This window comes from Panthera onca, chromosome D2 (genome assembly GCF_046562875.1).
Source record: "Panthera onca isolate mPanOnc1 chromosome D2, mPanOnc1 haplotype 2, whole genome shotgun sequence".
In the NCBI taxonomy this organism is placed as follows: domain Eukaryota; kingdom Metazoa; phylum Chordata; class Mammalia; order Carnivora; family Felidae; genus Panthera; species Panthera onca.
Genome location: NC_138349.1, coordinates 71,091,164 through 71,115,129, shown reverse-complemented (window position 1 = coordinate 71,115,129; position 23,966 = coordinate 71,091,164). Strand labels below are relative to the sequence as shown.

The 23,966-nt window shown below is 53.9% G+C and overlaps 1 protein-coding gene across 3 annotated transcripts in view; it reads left to right on the top strand.

The window, feature by feature from the left end:
* PGBD5 (piggyBac transposable element derived 5) overlaps positions 1-23,966 on the top strand; it is a 106,852-nt gene that overhangs the window by 49,630 nt on the left and 33,256 nt on the right. The window lies entirely within an intron of this gene.

Here is a 23,966-nt window from a genome sequence, read left to right as displayed (position 1 = left end):
GCGGGGAGAGAGAGAGAATCCCAAGTAGTCTCCACACCGTCAGCACAGAGCCCAATGTGGGGCTCAGACTCGTGAAACCGTGGGATCATGACCTGAGCTGAAACTGAGAGTCAGATGCTTAACCTTAACTGAGCCAGGTGCTCCTGAACCACATCATTTTAAGTAGCTGCCTAATATTCCATTTTGTAAATGTGCTCTAATTTGGATAACCAATCTCTTATTATCTGCGCTTGTAGATTTTTTATGAATTTTCACTTTTGTAATTAGTACTGTGATGAACATCATTATACCAAATGTCCTTGTCTCCTTGTCTGATTATCTGCCTGGGATGCGTTAGTGGAAGATCTGAAGATCCCTCTGAAGATCTCTGATGAAAGTTGCCAAATCAGAAATAATGGGTGTCCATTTTCCTATGCCGATTCTGGCAGTTACCCTTTATTAAAAAAATCTTTGATGGTTTGATAAAAACAAATGGCACCTCATCACCAGTGGTTAATTTGTCTGATACTTGTGTGGTTAAACATGAATTCATTTACTTGTTAGCCTTTTGTCTTCATTATGTAAATTGTTTAGGTCCTTTGTTTTTCCTTTGAGGGAGGGTTTGTCATTTTTATACTTGATTTGGTAAGAACTCTTTTTATATTTAGATATTATGTCTTTGAAATGTGTTACAAGTAGAGTTCCAATTTCCAACATGGTGTTTTTAACCTGCACTTGATTATGTTCCAAATGCAGGACGAGATTTGGGGGATTGGAAGCCTGAATTGGGAGAATCTGTGCAATGTAACTATAGAGCGGTTCCTCTTAAACCAACATGAAAATCACTGCTTATGGAAGAAGTGAGTTCAGCGTTCTGACTGAACAAACCTAAGGCAAGACAGTCTGTCCCTGGTGCCTTAGGGACCCAGAGAACCTCACTGAACTTGGCAAAGGAGCATGTCCCATTTTCTTCTATTGCTTAATGCTGGATTTTTTTTTTTTTTTTTTTACAACATGGAGCTGGAAGAACTTTACAGTTTTTATGTTTATTTTAATTTATTTTGAGACAGAGTGAGTGAGCAAGTGAGGGGCAGAGAGAGAGAGAGAGAGAGAGAGAGAGAGGGAGAGAGAGAGTACCAAGCAGGCTCCATAACTCCGTGCTGAACCCGACATGGAGATGAGCCATGGGATCATGACCTGAGCTGAAATCAAGAGTCGGACACTTAACTGACTGAGCCACTCAGGCGCCCCAAGCTTTTAATTTTTAAAGTAAACTTTATAGCCTAGCAGACAAGTAGTAGTATATGTCTGTGTGTATAGAGTATCATTTCTATAAAATTTTAAAATTTCTAAATGGAGAGCAGGTAGGGACAAGAAGTGTGCTCTAAAGACATTCATGTTTTCAAATGACCTTACTTATAACCTCATTTCCAGGATTCATTATTTCTGAGCCAACAATAAATTAGTCTTACTGAAAGTACTTTTCTCTCTTGACCCTGATTCAGTTGCTTTTTAAGGAGCTGGTGTGGTTTAGATTCAGAAGTAGAATAAAGGACAAAACAGGCAGAATCCCAGCTGGCCCCAGATGGCCCCTGGGCTCCGGGAGGAACCCCTGACTTCACAGCGCCCAGCAGGCTGGCTGTGTGCATGCAGGGCAAGCCAGAAGGCTGTGGGCCCGCAGGTCAGGTGGCTGAAGCGGGGGCTGGTGGGGACAAAGAAGCTCGCCTCCCTTTTGGCAGGAAAGAAGCCCTGGGCCAGTTCTGCCCTCAGCAGTATTTTCCACCTGCTCTGGGACCCACAGGAGCTGTGAACGGGATGTGCTTCCAGCACCTGCTTGAACAACCGGACGGTCTTCCTGCACAGGCACGTACAGGGCTGACCCAGAGATTTCCCGGGGACATGCTGAGGGCTCCCAAGGAAGAAGTGGGCCGGACGGAGGCTGACACCGTCACAGTAAATAAAGGAGGCCACAGTGAAAAAGTAACATTTGTATGAGAACGAGACCAAGTGCTTGGGCATCCAAAAGAAGGAGTGCATTTTGTTTAAAGATGAAGATCCTGAGGAAGGTCCCAGCCGAGCTAGGTTCTGCAGGCTGTACGGAGAATGGATGTGTGCGGTGGGAGGGAGCCGGAATGGGCGCTCTAGCCTGAGGGAGCCGTGTGGGCTCAGGGCTGCACAGCCCGGGTCCAGCGCCAGCCCCCTGGCCAAGATGCAGAGACTGGGTGTGCCCGAGAAGTGCCGCCCGGCTGTGCGGTGGCCATCAGGAAGTGGCAGTGACCTCAGCACCGGGAAGGACCCAGGATCCAGGTTGGGGCAGCACGTGCCTCTTTCCCCAGGGACGCTCAGAGGGGAGGCCGATGGCATCTGCCAACCCCAATCTGTATTAGGAGCACTTGCGAGCAGCAGGATTATTCTATGGCTGAGTGTGTTCGCCATTCGAGAAGGGAAGCACTCTGGACTTGGGAGACAGAAAACTTGGGATTAGTTCTAGTTCATGTAAATTTCTCAATGTCATTCCGCTTTCCGCTTCCTGGTCCGTGACATGGGCAAAGCAATAGCTGTTTTGGAGGTTCCACGTGAAAATGGTAGGAGACCGTGTGGGCGACAGCAGTTTATAAACTGTAAAGCACTGTGTGCACAGAGGGCGTGTTCCTCATTGTCGTTCCTCTCTGCAAGAACACCCCAGGGGCTGTTCTGGCAGTAGATAGACAGACAGACAGGCATCCACCCGCCCCGGGGCCACCCACCTGCAGCTCTGTGCAGAGCCCTCTGCAACCATGGGGCCTGGTGTTCTTTCTTACTTTTCTGTCGTCTGTTCCTGGCTTGATTCAACCATTGCTGTCTCGGGCCACGTCAGCGCTCTTACCTTTATTCCACGTAAGCTCTCTCTTCTTCCTAACGTTACGGAACCAGGCTGGAACGCTGGGGGAAAAACCAAGCGGCACTCGGAGATCTTGGTGGATCGGAGATTTACTTAACACCGGCGGGCTCAGAGGAGACCGTTTCTCCAAAGATCTGAGCCCCGAATGCGAGCGGGAAGGGTAATTTATAGTTATCAGCCTCCATACTTGTGTGTGTGTGTTTTTTGGGGCGGGGGGGCTGTTTCAGGCGCGCGGCAAACCAAAGGAAGAAGAACCCGGAGGAGGGGTCTCTAAGCTACAGACCAGAGTTTGTTTTAGCCCCATCAGCCATCTTTGGTGTACTTTATCCATTTCTCCAACACTAACAGCCTAAGCCCTTTGCAAAGCAGAGACTGCACCCCTGGGTCTTGGGTACAGGTGTGGGTGCTGGCCAGCACAGCCTCCTTCCCCGCTGGGTGGGCATTTGCTCAACAGGATGGTCTCTGGGAACCCTAAAGCCCTCACCCACGCTCAGCATGGCCATCACATCCCCTCTGCTTTCTCCTTTCTGCTGAAGCACAGTCTTGGCAACCCGAGTTAGAGGCAGGGATGAGGCTGGGGGGTCTGGGTGGAGTTCTGGCCTGGAGGGGTGCTGCAGGGTGCAGGCCCGACCTGGGTGTCCCCTGACCTCCCCTGCCCTGAGGGCCCAGCACAGGGGGGCGGAGCTCCTGGCCGCGGGTGGTCTGAATTAGGAAGTTGCAGCACGGTTAATTTCTCTGTATAATTAAGTAAAGGAAAATGGCTTGAAAGAGTGCTCGTTTCCTCCACAAGGCACGTTTCCTCATGGGGCTTCGTTTTCCATGCCTCGATTACAAGGGCGGGCCATTTGGTTTAATGATCTTGGGAGGCATCAAGCACACGCCCCGCGCTGGCGCTAGGTTCCCGTCTTCCCTGGGACAGAGGCTCCTTGAAAGACCCTCGCTGGACTCTGGGTCTGCATCGCAAAGAGCACGCGCCCTCTGCCCTGCAGGACTGCCCAGCCCCAGGCAGCAGGTGAACCGGAAATCGGTAATTGCAATCAAATGTGATAAGGGTGGAAATTCAGAACTGAGGCCCGGGAGCCAGCCTCTCTTGAGTTCACCCCAGCCACGTCAGCAAGTGGCGTCAGTCTTTGCATCTGTAAAATGGGGAACAATAATAAAATCTTAAAGGGTAGGATGAAGATTCCGTGATGAACGAATACGTGTCCGTGCTTAGAACAGCACCAGATACCACTGGGAAATGCTGAGGAAATGCTAGCTTTTTAAAAAATAAGTGGAAGTATCATTGGCATGTAACATCAGTTTTCAGATGTACAAGATAATGATTTGGTATCTGTATATGTTGTGAAATAATCAACATAAGGGTAGTTGATATCTGCCTTACATAGTAGTTTTTTTTCTTGCCATGAGAACTTTGAAGACCTACTCTCAGCAGCTTTGCAGGGTATACTGCGGTATTATTTTTTCAAAAAATGTTTTTTTACTTTATTTATTTATTTTTGAGAGACAGAGAGGGACAGAGCGCAAGCGGGGTGGGGCAGAGAGAGAGAGGGAGACACAGAATCCGAAGCAGGCTCCAGGCTCCGAGCTGTCAGCGCAGAGCCCGACGCGGGGCTCGAACTCAACAAACCGCGAGATCGTGACCTGAGCCAAAGAAGTCGGACGCTCCACCGACTGAGCCGCCCAGGCGCCCCTACTACAGTATTACTAACTGTAGTTCCCCATGCCGTCCATTGTATCCTCAGGACTTAAATTTGTCTCGTAACTGGAAGTTTGTGCCTTGACCTCCTCTGCCAGCTCCTTTGATCATAGGAGGAGAATGGAATGCAAATGATAGAGTAACTGACCTGTGGTCCTGAGGGGCTGGTTGGGCTGAAGGATTGAAGGATAGTAGGAATGTCTGGAAGAGGGCCTGAAATACAAGGCATGTTGGTGAGCACGAGTATTTGGTGAGGAGGGTTCTTGGAATAACAGGTACATAAGTGAAAGCAGGCGTGCAGTGGTGAGGCAGAACAGCCCTATAGAACCTTCCAGATGAAGGCAACCTTTATGGTGTAGGCACTGTGGGGCTAAGGGGCATTTCCAGTAGGGTTGTAGCATGATGAGGGGCACGTTTTAAAAAATTAACTCCAGGGGCGCCTGGGTGGCTCAGTAGGTTAAGGGCACGATTTCAGCTCAGGTCATGATCTCGTAATCCGTGGGTTCAAGCCCCGCATCGGGCTCTGTGCTGACAGCTTGGAGCCTGAAGCCTGCTTCGGATTCTGTGTGTCTCTCTTTCTGCCCCTCCCCCACCTGTGCTCGCTCTCTCTCAAAAAATGAAAAAACATTTAAAAGAAATTAACTCTAGTGATTGTGAGGGTGGAGACAGAGTGCCCACAAGCCTTCCCTGGGGAGGTACAAGCGAGCCTGGTGGGTGCAGTCGTTCTGGGAAGACTGGAGAGAGGGATTCAGGATTCGGGCTGGAGGGCGGGGTGAGGCAGGTTGAGAACAGGGCCCCCCAGGGTGTGGCCACCTGCAGGGATAACAGGAGCTTCGAGGGTTGAGTGTGTTGCCAGGGAGGTGCTCCCCAGAGGTGGACAAGTAGGTGGTCAACCCCGAAGGGCGGCTGTCGCTGCGGTGAGAGGCAGAGGTCGTGGAGCATGGGCTGTGGGCAGTGGTGAGGCAGCACGCGGGTTCCTTCAGGGTCCCTCTCCTCCCCGGATGGCTTTATGGATCAGAAAAAGGACACCTTGGTGGCTTGGCAGTTGGATCCTTCCAGTCTTGTGCGTACGTCACCGAGGAACCCTGGGCAACTGCTGTCCCTTCCGGTAACACCACCGGGGGGAGGGGGGAGGTTGGCAATAAGGGACACTTTGCTTCCTTTGCACTCAGCATCAACTTGACAAGTCTTATTAACGGAAGAACCGCCTGATGACCCCATTTAGTATAATCCCGGCAAAGGAGGTGTTGATGTAGTTCCTTAGCGCTGTGTTAGATCCTGTCTCTACAGAGAGGCGGTGGAAGGCGGGAGCAGAAGGAAATACCATTTCCCGTGTGGTCATTTTAAATCATAATCAGAGCTGGGAGGTGCATGAGCAACACGTCCCCCAAATAATTCTGTCGCTCTTGAGGCCAAAAGTAAAGGTGCGTCTGGTGTTTGTTCAACCCTGTGATGTGCTCTCTTGCTGAGCTCCCTGGGCTCCTTGAACTCGGATTGGGGAGGAGTAGCCAGAAAGAGATCTCAAGAGTCTCCGAGCATCCGGCAGCCGGCGTCATAATGGTGACAGGTGCCGTTTCCACGCTTGGTGCGTACCGGGTGCTGCGCTCTGGTTTACGCGCAGCATTTCATTTCGTCCTCAGGACTGCCCTTTGAGGCAGGTGCTGTAATCGTCCCCATTTCACAGGTGGGGCAAGTGAAGCTTTGCGGGGCCGTGGACCTTGTCCCGGGCGCCCGTTCGATGGGTCAGATCCGCCCGACTGCGCCCTGGTGCTCCCAGCGTGCAGAGCATTCTTGGAGACTTACCTGTGGCTCAGCCTCGTGCCCAGTTGGGCTCTGCGGTCGGGCGATCCGTTCCCAGGCAGAGCTGACTCGGAAAGGCCCTTCCGCGTCTGGGAACCAGGTCCTGTTCGGCGTGTTGTTGGCGTAGGCCTGGTGCCACTGGCATCGGCCTGTCTCTGGGTTCCCATTTGGTCTTAGGGCCCGTTGCTGTGCCCGCTCGCCTCTCTGATTCCGCCACCCCAGCGGCCCACCGCATCGGGACCGAGATGGAGTCGTCTGTGCGTTTGGAGATCTAGCACCATTCCCCCCCCCCCCCCCCCCCCACCGTACCTCAAAGAGTTTGCGGCAAGGGGATCCAAACCCAGCACCCTGCGCCTGTGCGTGTAGGGTTTCATCCCACGGCAGGGTGATTGCACTTGGAGTTAGGGAGGGGTTTTCCCTCTCACAACCAAAGGCAAGGCAGCTCTTGGCCTCACTTCTAATGAGATTTCCTGTGGCCGAGGGCTCCTCTCCTTCCTAGCTGATTGTCACTGTAGTTGCTATTAGTGATGCCCGGGGCTAAGAACTGTGCAGATACAAACTCAGCCCTCTTTCTGAGCGTCCTGTGAGCCGGAGAGGTTTATCCCCTTCTTCTGGCAGTAGCAGCAGGAACAGGGAATTTAGAGCTGACTTCTTGACTAGGGACGACAGTTAGGTGTTTGAAAGAGCCGGAAAGAGCCTTAGAGCTCTTCTATGGCCTTCTATGGTCTTCTAGAGGTCCTTCATTCTGCCCGCCAGGAAAAAACACGTTTGCCCAGCATCAGGCTGCTGATCAGGGCTGATGTGCAGACTGGGGGCCTTTCTGTCTCCACCTGCTGCCCCACGCTCTTCTCTGCCCTGCTGGGGTCTGCACACACCTCCGGCGCCCACCCTGGGCAGCCGCCAGTCCGCACAGTACCAGGTCCTGGCCCTGCGGCGTGTGTTCAAAGTGACTCTTGGGGTTAGCACGGACAGGCTGAGTGATGGTAATGTGGTCAGATTAAATGGGAACGGGGACAGCCCCGGGGACGGCTCCGCAGAGGGCAGGGGCCACCCGATGGGGAAGCCAGGGGCAGAGGCTCCCTTGGCCCTCTTGTCAACGGGGCTGCTGGTTTGGATGCCGACTCTATCGTCTGTGGTCAGTCTGGGAAGAACCCCCACGCGTGGATCGAGTGGGTAAAAGGCAAGCCGATCCAGGAGGATGGGACCCCTCATGGACGCTTCAGACAAGCTCCAGGTTCGGTGGGAGACAGGGAGCGCCCAGGGAGCTGGGCGGTTGGAATTCTCTCCTTAGCGAAGCGTGCTAATAAAATGACACAAAACTTCTCCTCTCCAAAGTATTCCTTGGGACTGCGAGTGCATAGAAAGGAAGGAATCTGTGCGTTCCAGGGTGACGTCTCCTGGCGCTCTGCCCGTGTTCTTCTCTATTGATTCCACGTCGAGCCAAGAGGCTGTGGACAACAGCGGCGGCGACAGTGATAATAGCAACATCAGAAGCAGGAATACCCCATAGTGCCTGAGTGCATCCTGATAGATTCCTAGCTTATATAATCCTCCTACTGCGCTACTGGGTAGGTAGCCTGAGGCTCAAGGTCACATAGCTAACAAGCAGCAGATTCACACTCAGGCTGTTGGGCTGGAATCTGCACTGTCCACCACGAGCTGTCTGGGGAGGATGGCAGGATTTAAACAAATGCGGCGTCTGATGTGGAAGGGTCCACAGCAGCTCCCGACGCCGGTTTGCCGAGGGAAGAAAGATGCTCTTTCTTGCTGTCTGCCCACGTCCTCCTGGGTGTTTTCCTATCTCGTTGTGAGGTTCTTCCATCTAGAGAGAGAGAGAGAGAGAGAGAGAGAGAGAGAGAGAATGAGCAAGCTCGGATGAGCTTGTGTCTTTGAAACTCCCAAAGTCTGGCCTGGCCATCTATTTATCTCGGACGTAAGGGATTAGGAAAGACGGGGAGTTATTTTCCTTGGTACATCTCAAGGATCTGGGAGGAAATTTCAGCCTGCCCACCTGCTTTCTGGGTTTAGGACCAACTCACAGTTGGAGCATAGTGTGGGAGGGGCTTCCCCACCTCTTTGGCATTTAGGTGCCCCCTCCCCCCTTCTGCTGGCTCATTAGTACCCACAGCCCCTCCAGGCCGGGCTCTCGCTTGCATTTTGCCCGCAGCTGCTAACAGCTGTTTTTCCTTCCCAGAGTCTTGACAAACAATACCCCTGGTCACAAAGAGGAATATTTATAACCGATGGAAAGCACAAATAAGTATTTGACTGCCATATTAACATTTTGGGGACCCCTAGAGCCCCCTTCTTCAAAATATCATCTGCTGGGTTTTTTTTTTCTGCTTCTAAAGGCCATTCATTTGGTTATATCATCTGTTTCCAGAAATCATATTCAGAAAAGCATAACGAAAAAAATGGAAGTCACTTATAACCCTACCGCTTAAAGATGGTCATGGTGAACCCTTTGACTTAAATCTTTTCAGCTGTTTAGAGTTTACAGGCACGCTTTTTTTTTTAAATTTAAGTTTGTACCAAACCGTTTGTACTGCTGTCTTATCTTTTTAAAGATGGTCTCCTGAACGTTTTCTTACGCTCTCAAATACTCCTCGAGAACATTCCTTTTTAACGTAGAGAGGATTCCACATCATGAATATTCCCTATTTGGGGACATTTAGTGTATTTGGACTGTTTTTCCTCTGCAAAATACACGTGCATCTCTGAACATTCCCTTAGAATAACATCAAAGCTTGTAAACAATTTGTAAAGGCAGATTTCCCCCTTGGAAATGTTATGCCTTTTTATTCTTTGATAAACAGAGAGATGTTTCTGTGAGCTCTAAGTAATACCGGGCGCTGATCTTTTAAGAGGGCTCGAATGTTTGGGGGAGAGTGCCGTCCTGTTTTGCCCTTCCCCACTAAGCGGGACAGATATGTGACCCCTTGCTGCACCCTGGCCACGTTCACCCCCAGGAAGCGCTGCTCGTCAGTCACGACCCTACCCTTCCCCCCAGCCACAGACTTCAGAATCCTCCTTAACACGGGTACAGGCAGCTACGAGCCACGCGAGTTGACACAAGAGCCCGAGCCTATTTGCCATCTGTGGGTCAAGGATTGACGCCTGTTCCGAAGAGGCGTGCAGGGTGCTCTGTTTCATTCATTCCTGGAGAATGGGCTGGGGGTGCGGAAGCACCTGCACAGATTGGTTTTGGAAGCACCGTGTGCCGAATTTCAGTAGGCATCTTGAGCAAGACCAAGATCTACAAGGCACCTGGGGTGGCTCCGTTGCTTGAGCATCCAACTTCCAGATCTCACAGTTTGTGAGTTCGAGCGCCACGTCGGGCTCCGCGCTGACAGCACGGAGCCTGCTCGGGATTCCCTCTCTCTCTCCTCCTCGTGCTCCAAATAAAGAAAGTTAAAACAAAGGAAGATGTGAAACAATCAGGGTTTGTTTGGAAGTATGCCAGCCTTTCCGTATCCACCCCGATTCGAAGGGTGTCAGTTGAGAGGTGCACTCTGTGTTCTTCGTGTTTCCGTGGGTTACTCTCCAGGCCCTTTATCAAGTAAGAGAACAGTCGTGGGCTGATGGTGGGCAAGACGTTTATGGCATTTGCCGGGCACAGCTTAGTGTTCTGTGTCTCCTTACAGCTTTCACTTCGGATCCCTCGCGCTGGTTTCTTTGTCTTTATGCGTGAAGATTAGGGATGGTCGCGTATGTGCTCTGCAATTGACCTGTCTAGTGCGGCGTCGCCTTGCCCAGAAAGGAGCGCTAGAAAAACCCGAGAGCTACAAAACTGCTGGCTAAACGTGGTCACGGTGCAGCCCCATGTGGGTAATTCGATTTGTCAGACGGTGAGCCCTGAGCAGCAGAGAACCCTGCTTTTTCCTGGACTCAACGGCATTAGAGACACAGCTGCCTGTGTGTCACGGGCAGTTCTGTCCGGAAGGCCCGCCCCCTGTCACTCTGCTATGAGACACCTAGCTACGCACCTTGGTCGCTGCAGCTGCACCTCGGCTGGCTAGGGTCGCCTCCCAGTGGGAAGCGTTTATCCCCCTCCTCACCCCCCCCCCCACCCGGTCCCCCTCCTCCTCCTCGGTGCTTAGGCAGCTGGTGCACATGGCTGTGATGAGCACTTAGGGCACTACACTTGGTCGTGTGCTTGCGTAGGAAGGCAGCCACCTGGGGCATGGAAGCAGCTTGGGCTCCTACTCAAGCTCCGACCTTGAACAGTTGCTCCAAGCCCTGGGCCTCCGCTTACACATCCGTAAAACTTCCCTTAGAAATGAGACGCCTGCGCTGTTGGTGGGAAAGCAAACTGGTGCAGCCGCTCTGGAAAAACAACGTGGAGGTTCCTCACAAAATTAAAAATAGATCTACCCTATGACCCAGCGGGAGCACCGCTGGGACCTTATCCAAGGGACACAGGAGTGCTGAGGCATAGGGGCCCGTATACCCCAATGTCTATAGCAGCGCTTTCAACAATAGCCAAATTACGGGAAGAGCCCAAATGTCCGTCGACTGACGAGTGGATAAAGAAGATGTGGTTTCTATATACGATGGAATACTACTCGGCCATGAGAAAGAATGAAGTCCTGCCGTTTGTAGCAACGTGGATGGCACTGGAGGGTGTTAGGCTAAGTGAAATAAGTCAGGCAGAGAAAGACAGATGAAAACATGTGTTTTCACTCCTATGGTGAACTTGAGAAACTTCACAGAAGACCATGGGGGAAGGGAAGGGGAAAAAATAGTTACCGACAGGGAGGGAGGGAGGCAAATACAGAGGACACGCTGAGGGTTGATGGGGGGGTGGGGGGGAGGGGAAAATGGGTGATGGGCATGGAGGAGGGCGCTTGTTGGGAGAAGCACTGGGTATTGTATGGAAGCGATGAATCACGGGAATCTACCCCCCCAAACCAAGAGCACACTGTACCTCCTGTATGTTAGCCAACTTGACAGTGAATTATATTAAAAGGAAAAGAAGAAAGAAAGAAATCTGGTGCCTGCATACATTAAAACCCTAATGGAGCCATAGGCACAGCATCACCTCTGAATCAAGGTTAGTGTCCCCTCCCCACACTGGATGCCCCAAACTTAGGTACCTCGTGAAATTAAAGAATGTACCTCAGGGGCGCCGGGGTGGCTCAGTCGGTTAAGCGTCCGACTTCCGCTCAGGTCGTGATCTCACGGTCTGTGGGTTCGAGCCCTGCGTCGGGCTCTGTGCTGACGGCTCAGAGCCTGGAGCCTGCTTCCGATTCTGTGTCTGCCTCTCTCTCTGCCCCTCCCCTGTTCATGCTCTGTCTCTCTCTGTCTCAAAAATAAATAAATGTTAAAAAAAATTTTTTTTTTAAAGAACGTACCTCAGTGGCTCCCTTCCTGAAGGAGTTATCGGGCCTTTGTCCAACTCCAATGGATCTGTCGGGCACAGAACAACACACTGTGGGTTCCCACTCTCAGGTTCTTTGATGCGGTGGCCAGGGGCTAAGTGGCAGTCACCCCTGTGTCTTCCTCAAAGAGCGGGTGTTTCTTCACCATCCCTGAATTCTTTGGAATTCAAGTCTCAGCTGGTTCTTTCCGCTGGCCAGAAGCTGGTCCCCAGGACGGATTCAGTGACAGCCTGACTCTCCCAAATGAAGAGTGCCTCTCTTGCCCTGGAGCTCGGTCTCGTCCAAGGGTATTTTGTTGACGTTGACGGCTGCCATTTTGCAACGTCCTGAAGCTGCGTTAACTTGAGCAGACAGCCGGGGGCCTCGCTGATCTGAGCTGGGCTGTGACTCTGGACGGCGTCTGTGAGTGCCTGGTCCCATCCAAACCCAGAAGGGAAAAGGAGGTCTCGGTGACACCCCAGCAAATGTTATTCAGCCAGCCAGCTCTTACTGGGATCCAGTAATGGGATTCTGGAAAATAAGTAAAATGAGCCCCTGTACTTGTGAGGCTTGTGTCCTAGCTAACGCTGGGGGGTCAGATCACAGGTGGGCAGCCTGGGGGGAGGCTGCTGGCTTCCTCTCCCTCATTTCTATAGAGGCGTCTGCTATTGTCAGCTGTGTGTGTTGGGGCTATGAGGTCGTGTGGTGGGGGGGCACTGAAACTGGAAGAATCTTCCGTCAAGATTTACCACAGTGCGGTGGTCAGGGGCATGGACTCAGGCTGGGCCATCAGGGGTGGCTTCTGGTCCTGCCCTTTGCTGGTTGTGTGACCTCAGGCAAGTCCCTTAACCTGTCTGTGACTCAGTTTCCTCATTGGATACATGGAGGTTAGTAGTGGTGCACGTGTCTCCGAGTTATCATCAAGGAGGAAGGGAGTCAAACTATCATTTATAAAGCAGAACACATATACAGCATAAGTGCCATATACACGTATGCTGAATAAAATACGTAAACGTTCTTTTATGTTCACGGAGAAATAAATAACGTACCCGGCCCAGCTACACTTGTGGAACGGGGCTCTGGATGTGTGACCCTGAGAAAGGAAAGGCTCCAGGAAGAAAAAGGATAGGAGCCTGAAGGCCAGAACCGCCCCCAACTCAGTAACCATAACATTGACCTCCTCTGGTTCCTTGTTTCCTCTTGGGGAGGCGAGGCTGCAGGTGGCTGGTGGGACGGGGCCAGCCTCTCCCCACAGTCCCCTGGATGCGGAGGTCGGCACCTCCTTCCACCGGCTTGACTCGGTGAGTCATAGCATGAATGTGGGTCCTCTCTCAGGCTTCCCGGCCAGCTTGGCCAGGATGTACTTCTTTCTTGCCTGGTCCCTGGTCCCTGGTCCCTTGCCTTCTCTCTCCCGGGGCCTGGAGGGCTGTGCAGGGCATTAGAGGGATGCAGTTAGGGTGCGGGGATAAAGCCCCTCCGGCCTGCCTTCCTTCTTCTTGGCCCAGCTGAGCCGAGACAGCGCCTGGTCCCATCCTCCACGCACAGGGTGCCATGGGTGTCCCCGAGTACTAGAAAGGAGGATGAGAACTCCACCGGAAGCCTTTGCTCTCCCTCCTCCCTCCACACCCCAGCGATCCTGCAGTCCTGCACTCGGGTGCCCCCGGGGGACACAGGCACGCAGAGCGAATACAGACGCCTGGTGGAGGGAGACAAGGAGCATGGCCTGGGGTCCACACACCCATGCTGGGCTGTGAAAGGAGGCAGCGGGTTGCACCAGCGATGCCAAGCCAGGAGGGGAGGTGCCCGAGAGTCAGCTGTCAGCAGCGGGGAGGGTGGCCAGCCCCTGTGTCCTAATAGGTTTTTCGAGGGAGGGAGTCCAGCCCAGTCCCACGCAGTGGAGTCTGATGTTCCTCGTTGACCTAACCACCATCATGTCAACACAGACCCTTGTCACTGCTGCTTCTCAAGCAGGGCTCCTGAGCCCCAGAGCAGAGGTCCAGGCCCCACCTCCTGGTGCCACCGACTGGGTTCAGGATGCAGTGTGGCCTGTACCTTCTCTTTCGGGTTGGAAAGGGCCGGACCCTTTCTGGGGCCTCCCAGAGCCTTCTGGCCTCTTCACCGACTCTCTCATTCCCTCTGGCCCGTGGCGAAGCCATCTCAGAGGTCATGATGGGCCTGTGCTGGTTGCTTTTTGTCCCCTTCCTTGGGCTCCCAGTATTTTTTTTAAATACTAAGACTTGTTTGCAAACGTGGCACTATTTATGTGCCCGGCCCAGTCTGTGCATCTCCGTAACTCTCTGTTTAATCTCTCTTGTAGATAGGCACAAAGGGCTAAACCCAGCGTCTTGAGGAACGTAAGGTGTGGACGAGTGGGTCCCGCCCGAATCCCTACTCCCTCTTCAGGCACACGCATGCGCGCACGCACGGGGTGGTCCTGCCCATACCTCGGGCTGTCTGCAAGGGGTCCCTGGCCCTACATCCAGCCCACGCGTTGTGGATCCCACCCTTTGTCTTGTCTACTCTCCCGCATCATGTTCTAGTGAGCACCTCGGTGCCCTTGACCTTCTCTGTGAACTGCAGGATGCTGCTGTTGACCTTGAGACCTGGAGGGTCATTAGCCTTTGAACACATTCCCTTTTCCCTGGCTCGCTCAGCACACCTCAGTGGGCCAGACACTGTTCTAGGTGCCTAAGACCCGACAGGGAACCCAACAGACAAAACTCCCATCCGTGTGGACCTTCCACAAACCCCCTCTGAACCTCTCCCAAGGGATTCGCCATCAGTGATAAAATCCCTATGACTTCCTCCAAAATTATCCAGGATTTCCGGTTTGCGCTCCAGCAGCCGGACCCATTGGTGGTGCGCGTGCTCTGCGGGGCCCTGTCGTCCTCATCGCTGCTCGTTTTGGAAGCGGGGGGGGGGGGGGGGGGGGGGGCGTGGGTGGTGCCTCAGCTCAGAGTTCCTTCTAAGAATTTATTTCAGCCAAAGAAAGAAACTCCCGGGGCGCCTGGGTGGCGCAGTCGGTTAAGCCTCCGACTTCAGCCAGGTCACGATCTCGCGGTCCGTGAGTTCGAGCCCCGCGTCAGGCTCTGGGCCCATGGCTCGGAGCCTGGAGCCTGTTTCCGATTCTGTGTCTCCCTCTCTCTCTGCCCCTCCCCCGTTCATGCTCTGTCTCTCTCTGTCCCAAAAATAAATAAAAAAACGTTGAAAAAAAAAATTAAAAAAAAAAAAAAAAAAAGAAAGAAAGAAACTCCCAAGTCCATATATATTTAAATAGCCCCCTTTTCAGCTCCTGTCCTGTCTCGCCACAGCCTCTGTCCTCCTTCCTGGGCTGGCCCTCTGCCTCCCCTCACCCTCCCCAGGTCAGAACTGCATCACGCGCTTGGAAAATTGGAAGCAACCACAACGCCAGGAAGACTCAGCCATCTGGGGAGTCCACGCCCGCGTGTGTGGGTGGCGCCTGGCGGGGGGAAGAGACCGTCGGCTCCTTCATTCACCAGCCGGGGTGACCTGGGGCAAGACTCTTGCTTCCGCGGCTGCAGAGCGGGAGTCCCGGCGCCTCTTGGGTTGACCCCCGTGAGAATCAAGTGTGGTCAGCTAACTGCTTGTTGTGGTGCTTTATGCACAGAAGACCCTCCGTGAGGCACACCAGAGTTTTCTATATGCCATCAGGTGCATGGCTTGGAATACGCTTCTTGAAGCCCAGGGGGACCGTCCACGCTTTTCATCGTTCGCACTCTCCCGGAGTGCCCGGGGCGCGGTCCCTTTTTCTTGCCTGCCTCGGAGGAACATGCACCGTGATGCTACGCGGGACTGGCCAGGGCAGGCAGCAAGTTGGGGACACCAGTGGGCTCAGCGGGCGCCCGGTGCGCGGGAGGAGGAAGGTCTGGAGAAGGAGCCTGAGGAAGAAACAGCACCCAGGCACATGGAAGTTGGCCATGAACCTGGTTTGGTTCGGCATGAAGAACCAAGGTGGGTGTCCTTGGCACAGCGGAAGCAAGAGAAAGCTGTGAGGTCACGGAGGAAATGAGCAAATTCTCTGGGTGGCCCGTCCCCGCTGGCCACTGCGCGTGACACGGGGCCTTTGAGGTGGGGCTGGCCCCAGACGGTGGCCCCGTAGCTCCTCAGCTCCCCGTCCCCTCCCCATCGTGTACTTCCCAAGCGGGAGACAAAAATCCTGCCACCCTTTCTGTCTCCAAGCAGAGGCTTTAAAAATACAGCCTCCTGTGAAAAATAGACACGGCGTCTAAATGAACTATCAACTGTGGTAGCTAAGGCTGCTCTTCTGTAATAGCCATCTGGTAAGTCAGCTCCGGGAAGTGGGACAGGAGCCGGGGGTAGGGGACTAGCGGATGCTGTCGGGCACGTGATCAGATCCCATCACTGGGCACCTCAGCCTCTTGCTGGGCGTCCTCCCTCTCCGTCCGCACCCTGACTGTGAACCTCCTGGGACCGTTCTCTTTGTCTTCGCTCTACCAACACGGAGACCGTGGGTCGCCGAGGACTATAGACCGAACGTTTGCGTGGCCCCCGGAACTCCCACCCCGTCCCCAACACGACGGTACGAGGAGGTGGGCCTGTGGGAGGCGCCTAGGTCATGAGGGTGGGGTCTCATGGTGGGATTAGTGTGTCTTAGGAAAGAGACCCCAGAGATCTCCCTGGACCTCCCCCTGCATGGAAACACAGCGAGAAGACGGCCCCTTGTGAACCAGGGAGTGGCCTTCTCCAGACACCAGGTCTGTCAACACCGTGATCTTGGCCTTCACCTCCAGAACCGTGGGAAGTAAATTGCTGCCCTTCAAGCCGCCCGTCCCACGTGCTCTAAGATGAAGTGATGAAGCACCTTGCCCAAGGTCACGTGCCTCGTGCGTCACGGAGCTGGAGGCCAGTCCCAGGTCGTCGACTCTGCTGGCCGGCAACTATTTCCGAACCGTGCTAGGTGACTTTTACATAATTATTTACATTCCTCGGAATGGTTCCGTCGTTGGCTCTACCTTTTCATCGGTCTTGGAAGGGGGAGGAGGAGAGTTACCCGTGAGGAACTGAAACCCAAAGACACTGGAGTTTCACAGAGGCTCGGTTAGACAGGGAAAGAGCCGGGAACAGAACCAGCTCCCTCCCGCCCCCATCCCCAGCTGCGGCCAACTCCGCCTCTCATCCTTTAACGGCCACCTACCTCTCCCCACTATGCTTTAGCTCAGCACAAAGGAAAAGTGAAATCTGTGCTTTGGGTGGGGAAGTGTCCTAGTGGAGAAGCCTGGTCCGGGGGCACAGGGGATACGCGTGGTCCTGGGTGTGGGGTCTGAGCCTGGACCAGCCGTTCTCACAGGCCGCACAGAATCTTAGCCGTGGGAGGACTCAGACTCATGGATGCCATGGAATAGCCCCGTCACCTGGCCTTTAGGCTACTGCCACTAAGGGAGTCACATTCGCAATGAAGCTTTGCGACTGGCAGTGTTCGTTCCTTCCTTCGACACCTGAGCTGTTGGTCAGGGTCACAGCCCCTCCCGTGTTGTCACCTTGCTGCTTACATCAAAACCGGATGCGGCGGGAGCAGTAGAAGTTCCCTGTTCTGCCCGTCCAAGCGCGTGTGACCTGATCTCCGTTCGCTAACAAAGTCCAGAGAACAGTCTGTGCGCGTGACCTGAAATGTAAACGACCAGAGCTCCAGAGAGAGAGGACCCTGGGAGGGGGTCCGCAGGCCCAGGCGAGAGCAGATCCGTTTGGTTCCAGCTGCTCCCCGTTAGCTCAGTGCACGTGGAGATGGTCAGGGTCCCTCCCCACCCCCCGCCCAGCAGAGCACCCCGCCCCCCCCTCCCCCCACTGCAGGTGGCAGGCCCTTGAGCTGGCCGTCACACATAGATGAAGACTGTTCACCTTACACAGTCGTGTAAGACTGTTCCTTATAGGTGTATGGGTGCCTCGTTCTTGAAGTTGGGCTGTCTTGAAAAGCTTTTATATGTCAGGCTGGGTGCATGCCCCCCCCTTCTCTGCAAAGCAGTTCTTTGTCACGTGACATCTGGTCAGGGGTGTAGCTTTAACGTCTGGACCAGCCAACACATTAGCCCTCTTCTATAAGAACTACTCCTGTGAACGGCGTCACCTCAGGCGTCCCATCCCAGAATTGTCTCTGTATTGCCGGTGTCTTCTCCCGCCACTGGGCTGGATTAACATGAGGGAGACCACGCATGGGCACACGTGTGCATGTGCACACACACACGCACACACACACGGCTCGCCCTTACGTGCTCTTGACAAGGAAGCCTTGCAAGTGATAAATTGCGTGACTGATGCTGTACTTGGGTTTCCCGGCCGGGTTTCTGCATGTTTTCTAAAGGCCCTGGAGAGCGGCGAGGAGTCTCACGTGTCCTCCGGTGGGAAGGCACCATTTCGAGGACTTAACGCTCATCTGAGCCTGTGTTGGTATGTCGTGGGTAAGCGTTGCAGGTCGGTCACACCTAAACTCACTGGACGTGGCTCCCAGCTGCCCAGTGAGACAAGTGTGCATTACCACATCGGGCCACACGGATGAGGGGCCGAGCCCCGGGGAGGTGAGGAACACGGCCTGGACTCCTACCCAAGGCTCCCGCCCCTGTGTGGACATTCCTTGATCTGGCTGCGAAATGAATTTGTTCCCGGTCACGTAGCCATGAGCCACGAGGTTAAACAAGGAAGGAAGCCTTGGAGGTCTCGAGTGGCCGTGTGGCTGGATTCTGCAGCCGAGACCCGGGCCTCGGCAGCTTGGCAGACAGACAGCTCGTCAGACAGACAGCTTGTCCTGCACGTCAGCCATGGGCAGAGGGAGGAAGGAGAGAAACGGAGAAGACAGGAGGATTAGTTCAGCCCAAGATAAAGGCCCAGCTGCAGCTGGCACTGAGCACAATAGCTTGGCTATTTCCTACGTTACCTTTTTACAGAATATAATATCTTGATTTTTTTTTTTTCACATCTCAGCTGAGAGGAATATTTTTGTGATCGCACAGGATGTTCTTTTATATTTTTATATCTGCTTGATTTTGCCTGGGGAGAATCATTTTGTTATTTTATTATTTATTTTATTAAACATTTTAATGTTTATTTATTTTTGAGAGAGAGAGAGAGACAGAGTGTGAGCGGGGCAGAGGCAGAGAGAGAGAGAGAGAGAGAGAGGGAGACACAGAATCCGAAGCAGGCTCCAGCCTCCGAGCCGTCAGCCCGGAGTCCGACATGGGGCTGGAACTCAACGAACCGCGAAATCGTGACCTGAGCCGAAGTCGGCCGCTCAACCGACGGAGCCACCCAGGCGCCCCTCATTTCGTTATTTTAAGCCCTTAATTCAGAATATGAAGGGATCCTTATCTGTGTCACAAAGCTGCAGACGATTGCTGCCCCACGATGCCGGTTGATGCAAAATGCCCTTCACATCTCAGAATGACTGCTTTTGTCCCTGGAAGGTTGGACTTGAGAAAACCACACTTTCCTTCCAGACGGCGTGAAGGAGGGGATCAGGGCCACATGTGGCTGTGGCCGTGAAGTGGGCACCGTGAAAGCGGGCGGCGGTCGCTCCTGCGGGGCCCTCACACCAAACGGGGCTCATGGTGGACCGGCCAGGACGGGCCGCGGCCTGTGGCTTTCATTCCCTCCGTGGTGGTTCTTACCCCCACTGGCTGGGGAAGGAAACCAAGATGCAGAGAGGTTACGTGGCCTGGCCACGGTCACGTAACCAGCAGCTGCAGACCCCGGCCACGTAGGCTTCCGCCTCCACACAGATGTTTCTGGCTGTCCTTAACTTTTTTATCAGACATCGTCATGGGCTGCTGTCCACGAAACCGGATCCCTTCCATGGGGCTCAGCAAAGAGGCCCTTCCTCCTGCGTGGGCCGTGGAATCGGCCCTCCCCACTCACCCACTCTATCCACCTTGTCAGCGGGGGCATCCGGCATACCGTGAGCCGGGCTTAGAGCACCGCGACCGCCGGCCTTTACCTCGGCCGTCACACTGCGGCCGGGTCAGAGGGCGGGACTGCAGAGGTGGACCAGAACGGGTGTGTAAGTCCCTAACAGAACAACCGTGGCCTATGATAAATGCAGGAAGGAAGTGCAATCTGGATGGGGATGGGCAGGACCGGCTCTCTGCTTGTGGTTGGGGGCGCCTCATCAAGGAAGGCTTGCTTCCTGCGGACGGGTCTGCGTGGGTGCAGGCCCTGGGGTGGAAGGAGCGTGGTAGAGCCCGGGCCTGACCCCAGCCCTACCTGCACCCCTTGTGCTCAGCTGCCCTTGGAGAGCGGCCTGGGATGGGGGTGGGTAGCTGTGACCCGGCCCTGCAGGGCCCCGAGCGCTTGGTCAGGAATGTGGGTTCGCTTTAACGCGGTGGCAAGTCCCGGGAGTGTTTGAATTCAGCAGGGGACTGTAGCGACCTGGTTTATATTCTTTTAACGATTTTTCCTGTTGTTGTGAATCCTTTGGGCGGAGACCGTTTTTGTCTTCTAGGCCAGGGGTGGTGGCTGCCTGGGTCAGAGCAATGGGTGGCTGATCACACACTCCAGCAGCAGGACGCGAGGATGGGCGGGATGCGGGGCGCCAGCAGCAGAGGAACCCGTGGTGGTTTTGGTGTCTGGGGGGGGGCTGGCGGGGAGGAGCAGAACGGGAGAGGACAGTGAGGCATCTGGAGTTTTAGCCTGGACACGTGTGTTGTAAGATGCTCTGGTTCAAGTGGAAATGACAAATTGATGAGGCCCCAGGGTTCAGGCCGCCTCCGGTACCCGGCTCGCCCGCAGTCCGCTCCCCCTGCCCAGCACACCTGCATGGAAACTGAGCACGGCGCCATGCGTAGAGGTGAGGGAGCCAGGAGGGGAAGCCGGGTGGCCACCCCTCAGGTCCCCCCGGTGCTCACTGGCTTCAGGAACAGCCCCAGGCCCTCCCCACACACCACCTGTAGTGATTCCCCCTAAAGCGGGAGCACGATCCGCGGTGCTCACAGCCCTTCTCGTCTCGCTGCGGGGAGTCCGGGCCCTGCCCCCAGTGCCTGCAGCCAGCCTTCTCTCTTGCACAGTCCGCTAAACTCAGGGCCTTTGCGGGAGATGTTCTCAGTGCCTGAGATCTTCTGTAACCTCCCGGCCGCCATCCCTTTGCAGCCGCCAGTCTCGAGAGCCGTCTCACGCGGCTCGTCCATCCCCCCCGCCCCCACTCCCAGGATCTGGACTCGGGGTCCCTCTTGTGAGCACCGGCCTCCCCCGAGCCTGACATCACTGGTCACTGTCTGCTGCCTGCTCCTGTCCCTACACCGAGAACTTCCTGGGGAGAGAGCACTGGGTCTTACTCCTCTCTTCCTAGGATCCATACGACACCCGTGAGTGTTCTCGGAATAAGTGGTTTCTGCTAACTGCCCTTGCGTTACAGTCCACCCCCTGAACGGGACATCTGCTTTTGTAGATGTCGCTCCTGGAAAGAGGGGGTCGGTTTCTACCTTGGGGTAGTGGTTCAGGGTGGGGGCGGAATCTCTTCAGGGAATCTGAGCATCACTGGACCATTCTTAATGCTACCCTGGGCCCGTGGGCCTGCTGTGGCATCCTGGGATTGAGGGAGCAGGTGATCCCCGGGGGGCTGAAGGAACCAGGTGGGCGATGGTTGAACCAAGCCCTGAAGAGTGACTTGGTGACATGGTGGGGTGGGGAGGGGGGGGAGAGCACCGGCCTCCCCCGGCCAGGAGATGACTGTATGAGTTTATAGCCTTGTCATGCGTCATCAACACGCAGAGCCCTGTCTCCCTTCGGCAGACCCGAAGGTAAACGCGGGCATTACAGGTCCTTCCTACCACCCTGCCCCCCACCCCCACCCCCACTTCCATGCCTCCTTTGCGGTTTTTTTCCCTTCAGAATTCCTTCTGGCTGTGCATTGTAACCCTACATAGCCCACCATGAAATGTGTGTGTGCCAGAGGTAGAGGGAGCTCGGGGGGGGTTTGAGGACCATGCACCTGGCTTAAGCCGTGTGTACGCCACATCCCTTCTTGTCCACTCTCGAGAGCAGAAGTGGCACGTTAATAATTACAGCAGCAGCAGGTGCTCTCAGACTGGTGCTGGGCCAGGTGGGAAGACGGTCGCCCCAACGATAAGGCGCTTACAAGTGAGTGACCTTGGGCTGGATCCCTATACTTCTGAGCTTCTGTTTCCTTCCCTGCAAAAGGGGACGAGGCTTCACGAGGATCTTGTAAGGATCACGTGGGGTAATAGCCGGAAAAGCTCCTGTGAATGAATCAAATGTAAGAGAGTCTTGTCTTGGCTGGGGGCGCTGCCCACCCCCAGAGCCATATTATTAAATAGCCCTATTATAAATAAGGTTGGCGATATGGGTTGAATCTACTGAATAGCATTTTCTCCCTCCCTCCTTCCCTCCATCCCTTCCCAGGGACTGGCCTGTGCCAACACTTTCCAATACGAAGAATCAGAACAGCTGAGACGGGCAGTGGAGGATGCTTGTAAATCCAAACTAAACAGATAAGAGGGAGCCAGCTACTTCCCCGTTTCTTCATTAAACAGTTGGCCAGGGCAGAGTTTGCTGGGAGAATTCATTGCGAAATAGCCCGGGAGGCAAAATTGCTTTAAAGATAACTTTTGGAAGAGAAAATTTCACTCTGCTCACTCAGCATGATGTAGCAATTAAAATGCTGGTTTTTCTCCTCTTTGAGAGCTACCCCTGAATAATTTATGGCTTCACCCACCGGAGGGTGCAAGGCTTCCCTGAAATAAGATGATTTCCACTAAAGAGTGGGTGTGGGGCTGTAGGCCGCAGGCCGCTCTTACTCACTGGGGCCCCGCTGTCTCCTGGCCTCGCCGTCCCTGCAGCCAGGGCCACCTGCTCCGAGAGCAGTTAGGTGCCAGTGGCACCAGGACCGCCTGGTGCCCTTCCAGTAACTGGTTGGTGACAGTGAGTATGGTGGTCACTTCACTCTCCGGGCTTCAGGGTTTTTTTCTACAACATGAGAGCAATTGAGCATTCCAAAGCCCAGAGCCCGGGGCAGTGGATTTCTGCTGATAACATCTCAGTATAAGTCTCTAGGTTTTCACAACAGCCTTGCGAAGCAGGTGTTCCGCTTTCCTCGTGGAAAAGAGGGAATTTATCTAAGACTGTGCATTTAGCTAGATGCGAATTCAGGGTTTCACCTCCCCACTCTATCCGATCTGAAACCTGGGCGGTTGGGTGTACATTGTCTTATTTTGCTGCGAAAAAACGTGTTTTTCAGAGACTGCCTAAATCAGTAGTAGAGAAAGGTTTAGGGGGGTGGTTAAAATTCTGAAGAGCGTGCCCGGCTTTGATTAGAAATTGCAAAGCTGGTCTCCTCAGGGGGCACTTGGCTGGCTCTGTCGGTCGGTGGACTCGGGGTCTCTGGTCGTGAGTTCAAGCCCCAAAGTTGGGTGTAGAGATTACTTAAAAAAAATTTTTTTAACGTTTTTTTTTTTTTTTTTTTAATTTATTTTTGAGACAGGGAGAGACAGTGCATGAACAGGGGAGGGTCAGAGAGAGGCAGACACAGAATCGGAAACAGGCTCCAGGCTCTGAGCGGTCAGCACAGAGCCCGACATGGGGCTCGAACTCATGGACCGCGAGATCATGACCTGAGCCGAAGTCAGCCGCCCAACCGACTGAGCCACCCAGGTGCCCCCCCAAAAAATTTTTTTAAATAAAAAAAGCTTGTCTCCTACAAACCTCTACATCTTGTTAGCCTGACTTAAGACACTGGGATTGAAAGCCGTATCTCTTATGGGTGGATGTGTGTGTATGTAGTTCAGAACGCTGTCCCTGCATTAGTCAAAACTGTGAGTTTTTTTTTTTAATTTTTTCTTTTTAATGTTTATTATTTTTGAGAGAGACAGAGACAGAATGCGAGTGGGTTGGGGCAGAGAGAGAAGGAGGCACAGAATCCGGAGCAGGCTCCAGGCTATGAGCTGTCAGCACAGAGCCTGACGCCGGGCTCGAACTCAGGAGCTGTGAGATCATGACCTGAGCGGAAGTTGGACGCTCAACCGACTGAGCCATCCAGGCGCCCCAAAACTGTGAGCTTTTTATTACACTGGTGAAATTATCTGAACAAGCCCCTTCAGATGTATTCACCAATAAATTCCAAATTGCCACGTGGAGAGCACCAGGAGATAAACATTGCAGCCTCTCCTGGGTGGAAATTTTCAGGCCCCGAGGGGTGAAAGCATTCTTACTTACAGAAGTCAATTTACAAGAAAGCGAAACGAAAGGCAGAAAGCCACGGCGGAGCTCC